Below are 6,000 nucleotides of genomic sequence, written 5' to 3' on the forward strand. Positions count from 1 at the left end.
TGTTTGTAGGTGACCAAATACTTATTTTCCACCATCATTTGCAAATAAATTCATAAAAAATCCTACAATGTGATTTTCTGGAGAAAAAAATTCTCCATTTGTCTGTCATAGTTGACGTGTACCTATGATGAAAATTACAGGCCTCTCTCATCTTTTTAAGTGGGAGAACTTGCACAATTGGTGGCTGACTAAATACTTTTTTTTCCCACTGTACAATATTTATACAATGCTCAATTAGGATTTTTTTTAAAAATACAATTTGGACATATTGAAACTATAAAAGTGCATCCATTCGTGTGTGAGCTGGCATGTGTGTGTGCATGCAGGCCTGTGCGTGATAATACGACTATGTATCCATCCATCCCCCCACCTCTCTCTCCCTGTCAGTGAGCTGGGCCAGTCTGTCTGAGGGTGGTGTGCTGCTGCTGCTGAGCCTCCCTGGCCTGGTGCTCCTGGCTCTGTAGATCTGTCCTGGATGTAGTCAGCCTCTCCTCCACCTGGTCCTTGCCCTTCTCCATCTCCTCCAGACTCTTACTCTGCTCCCCAATGATCTGGCTCCGCTCCAGGACTTTGAGCTTAGATACAGCATTCCAAATTCCACAGGAATGCCCTTTTTTTGTTTCATCATATTACTTCACAAAAACAGAACATTGCAACCAATGGTAAGTTATAACAATGTTATACAGAGGTAGAAATTATACTGTCAGTAAACTATTATCACAGTTTACATATAATACAATGCTCAATTTAGAGTCTTGTACAGGTATTTCACAGGCAGTTGGAGGACGAAGACCGAGAAGAGTAGGTAGTTGAAGTTATATGACTCTGCCTCTAGAGGATGTGTGGGCTGTAGCCGTCCTGCCCTCTACCTTCAGCTCATTGGTGTGTGACAACTGGGCCTTGAGCTCTGTGATGGAGACGGGGGGGCGGCAGGTAGCTTAGTGGTTAAGAGCGTTGTGCCAGTAACCGAAAGGTCTCTGGTTCTAATCCCCAAGCCGACTAGGTGAAAAATCTGTCTGTGCCCTTGAGCAAGGCCCTTAACCCTAATTGCTCCTGTAAGTCGCTCTGGATAAGAGCGTCTGCTAAATGACTAAAATGTAAATGTAAATGAGACCTTGCTGGGACCCAATTCCCCCTGCAGTCGCTCCACCTTCTTCTGTAGAATAAAATAGAATATAACAGATACTTTAGATAGAATATAATATATTCTTTAGATACAACACAATAGATACTTCACGTCTATTTTGTGAGTAAAATACAATTGGTCTTCTGCCTATCTCAACCCGCTGTTGGTTACGTGCCTTGCTCAAGGCCACAATGGCAGGAGATGGTACCTGGGATCACAGACCAGCAGCCCTCCGGTTGCTGATTCAGTTCCCACTTTTTTGCTCCCAGCCCGGGGCTTGAACCAGCAACCTTCTGGCTATCACCCCACCTCTCCAACCTCAAGGCTACCTGTAGCTTCCTAGCGGTGACATGGGCGTGGTCAGGCTCCACGGCCAGGGCTGAGCGTCTCCTCCTGCTCTCCTCCACTAGCTCAGACACCTTCCTTCCTAGCGGTGACATGGGCGTGGTCAGGCTCCACGGCCAGGGCTGAGCGGCTCCTCCTGCTCTCCTCCACTAGCTCAGACACCTTCCTTCCTAGCGGTGACATGGGCGTGGTCAGGCTCCACGGCCAGGGCTGAGCGGCTCCTCCTGCTCTCCTCCTCTAGCTCAGACACCTTCCTTCCTAGCGGTGACATGGGCGTGGTCAGGCTCCACGGCCAGGGCTGAGCGGCTCCTCCTGCTCTCCTCCTCTAGCTCAGACACCTTCCTTCCTAGCGGTGACATGGGCGTGGTCAGGCTCCACGGCCAGGGCTGAGCGGCTCCTCCTGCTCTCCTCCACTAGCTCAGACACCTTCCTTCCTAGTGGTGACATGGGCGTGGTCAGGCTCCACGGCCAGGGCTGAGTGGCTCCTCCTGCTCTCCTCCACTAGCTCAGACACCTTCCTTCCTAGCGGTGACATGGGCGTGGTCAGGCTCCACGGCCAGGGCTGAGCGTCTCCTCCTGCTCTCCTCCACTAGCTCAGACACCTTCCTTCCTAGCGGTGACATGGGCGTGGTCAGGCTCCACGGCCAGGGCTGAGCGTCTCCTCCTGCTCTCCTCCTCTAGCTCAGACACCTTCCTTCCTAGCGGTGACATGGGCGTGGTCAGGCTCCACGGCCAGGGCTGAGCGGCTCCTCCTGCTCTCGTCCTCTAGCTCAGACACCATCCTTCCTAGCGGTGACATGGGCGTGGTCAGGCTCCACGGCCAGGGCTGAGCGTCTCCTCCTGCTCTCCTCCACTAGCTCAGACACCTTCCTTCCTAGCGGTGACATGGGCGTGGTCAGGCTCCACGGCCAGGGCTGAGCGTCTCCTCCTGCTCTCCTCCACTAGCTCAGACATCTTCCTTCCTAGCGGTGACATGGGCGTGGTCAGGCTCCACGGCCAGGGCTGAGCGTCTCCTCCTGCTCTCCTCCTCTAGCTCAGACACCTTCCTTCCTAGCGGTGACATGGGCGTGGTCAGGCTCCACGGCCAGGGCTGAGCGTCTCCTCCTGCTCTCCTCCACTAGCTCAGACACCTTCCTTCCTAGCGGTGACATGGGCGTGGTCAGGCTCCACGGCCAGGGCTGAGCGTCTCCTCCTGCTCTCCTCCACTAGCTCAGACACCTTCCTTCCTAGCGGTGACATGGGCGTGGTCAGGCTCCACGGCCAGGGCTGAGCGTCTCCTCCTGCTCTCCTCCACTAGCTCAGACATCTTCCTTCCTAGCGGTGACATGGGCGTGGTCAGGCTCCACGGCCAGGGCTGAGCGGCTCCTCCTGCTCTCCTCCTCTAGCTCAGACACCTTCCTTCCTAGCGGTGACATGGGCGTGGTCAGGCTCCACGGCCAGGGCTGAGCGTCTCCTCCTGCTCTCCTCCACTAGCTCAGACACCTTCCTTCCTAGCGGTGACATGGGCGTGGTCAGGCTCCACGGCCAGGGCTGAGCGTCTCCTCCTGCTCTCCTCCACTAGCTCAGACACCTTCCTTCCTAGCGGTGACATGGGCGTGGTCAGGCTCCACGGCCAGGGCTGAGCGTCTCCTCCTGCTCTCCTCCACTAGCTCAGACACCTTCCTTCCTAGCGGTGACATGGGCGTGGTCAGGCTCCACGGCCAGGGCTGAGCGGCTCCTCCTGCTCTCCTCCACTAGCTCAGACACCTTCCTTCCTAGCGGTGACATGGGCGTGGTCAGGCTCCACGGCCAGGGCTGAGCGTCTCCTCCTGCTCTCCTCCATTAGCTCAGACACCTTCCTTCCTAGCGGTGACATGGGCGTGGTCAGGCTCCACGGCCAGGGCTGAGCGGCTCCTCCTGCTCTCCTCCACTAGCTCAGACACCTTCCTCCTCAACAGCTCCATGTGGATCTCTTTACTCTCCAACGTCTCCTTCTGGAGCTGTAACTGCAGACGACATGGTAAACGGTAAACAGGTGTTTATCAGTTTAAGCATACAATGATACAGTACTAGGAGATGAACAGTAATGATATGAACTAGATTGACAGAATGAGACAATAATAACAAAGTGTAATACTGTATATACATATTACAGCGCTTAAGTAGTAGCTAGTTACAGTAGCTACAAGTTTCATTTAGCTTTCTCTGTAGGTTATGTACCAAGGTCTTACTCTCCACCAAAGCCGTCCCTTCCAGTAAGAGACTAACAGTCACGTGTGCATACATTTTACGCAAGGGTGGTCATAACGGATACGCCAGGGAGCTGATCCCAGTTCAGCACTCTGGGACACTTTGTGAATACAGGCCCAGGCAGTAATATCTCTGCTATTCCAGTAACATCAAAATGCATTTGCAGTAAATGTGCCTGTGCCACTTTAGTAAGAGGCTGCTAATGGACCTGTACCTTTGGTATTAAGGAAAGCCTGTACACATCGTACGCTGATCCCCTGCTTTATTCCTACGCCAACATATAGCACAGGAGCAGCATTGACTGGACACCTCCTCACTGACCTGGGACAGCCTCCTCTCCATCTCCTTCATGGTCTGACAGGAGATATCGGAGGATACAACATAAAAGCTGATAAAGAATGTATGTGCTCAAGCTTATTGCAATGTGTTTTGTCTACTAGCTTTCCAGTTTTCCGTCCTGCATGTATTATAGTGTGTTGTGTTTGTATGCTGATGTCACAAAGTTAATTTCCATGTAAAGTATATCATATCATATTGTAATGTGCATCCACTGTATAGTACAAACACTGCATCCATTATAGGCCATCGTTCAAACATTGTACCTCCAGGATTTAAAATCCTGATTGATTATCTATTAATAGAATATAATCTTTAATGGAAACTGTCACACAATGTATTAACAATGTAGTAGCATAAGAACAGAAAAAACACAGTGAGAGAATAAAACCCTACCTACCGCTATCATGCTCTCCTGCCTGGTGCAGAGGTCCCTGAGTGTCTGTATTTTCTCCTCAGTGGGCATTGAGAGATCTGGCTGTAGAAGGTCCCCTATCTCCCCCAGGAGGGCGCGCAGTCTCCCCTATGAATAGGGTCACAGAATTCAGGAAATGTTCCCAAAATTGCCAGGTTTTCTAGAAAACCCGGTTGAAGGACTCTCGGAATCAGGAGGGAATAACTAAAGAGGGAATCCTCCAAATGGGAATTTTGGGAAAGTTTCTGGTATCTTTCCAACAGGATTTCTGGGGGAATAATGTGGAATATTGCAATCCTACATGTGAAGCCTGGTTCTCCCCCTGGCTGTTCTGGAGCTTCCCTTCCAGCTCCTGGATCTGCCTCTCCAGGCACCATGTCTCCTGCTTCTCTACTAGGCTCTGGTTCTCCATTTGTGTGCTCTTCTTGGCCAGCAAGGCACAGTCTAACTCCTGGAAGACACATTTCCACAAGGAAACATCTTAATACAAACGCAAATAGATAACTATTTAATGTGCATAATCCATGTGTGATGATTTAAAACATTAATTGATTCTTATACACACAACACAGATTACAGATGACAGTAGTACCCTACTGAGCCAATTCCAAGCCATACTGCGCTGGAAAATATATACACTACGTGATCAAACGTATGTGGACATCTGCTCCACACACAATGAACATCTCATTCCAAAATCATGGGCATTAATATGGAGTTGGTCCCTTCTTTGCTGCTATGACAGCCTCCACTCTTCTGGGAAGGCTTTCCACTAGATGTTGGAACATTACTGTGGGGACTTGCATCCATTCAGCCACAAGAGCATCAGTGAGGTCGGGCACTGATGTTGGGCGATTAGGGCTGGCTCGCAGTCAGCGTTCCAATTCATCCCAAAGGTGTTCGATGGGGTTGAGGTCAGGGCTCTGTGCAGGCCAGTCAAGTTCTTCCACACCGATCCCGACAAACCATTTCTGTATGGACCTCGCTTTGTGCACGGGGGCATTGTCATGCTGAAACAGGAAAGGGCCTTCCCTAAACTGTTGCCACAAAGTTGGAAGAACATTATTCCTCCTCCACCAAACTTTACAGTTTGCACTATGCATTGGGGCAGGTAGCATTCTCCTGGCATCCGCCAAACCCAGATTTGTCCGTTGGACTGCCAGATGGTGAAGCGTGATTCATCACTCCAGAGAACACGTTTCCACTGCTCCAGAGTCCAATGGTGGCGAGCTTTACACCACTCCAGCCGACGCTTGGCATTGCGCATGGTGATCTTAGGCTTGTGTGCGGCTGCTCGGCCATGGATACCCATTTCATGAAGCTCCCGACTAACAGTTCTTGTGCTGACGTTGCTTCCAGAGGCAGTTTGGAACTCGGTAGTGAGTGTTGCAACCGAGGACAGACAATTTTTACACGCTACGTGCTTCAGCACTCAGTGGTCCCGTTCTGTGAGCTTGTGTGGCCTACCACTTCGCGGCTGAGCCGTTGTTGCTCCTAGATGTTTCCCCTTCACAATAACAGCACTTACTGTTGACCGGGGCAGCTCTAG

The sequence above is a fragment of the Coregonus lavaretus genome, assembly GCF_964263955.1.
Source record: "Coregonus lavaretus genome assembly, chromosome: 27".
Classification (NCBI taxonomy): Eukaryota; Metazoa; Chordata; class Actinopteri; order Salmoniformes; family Salmonidae; genus Coregonus; species Coregonus lavaretus.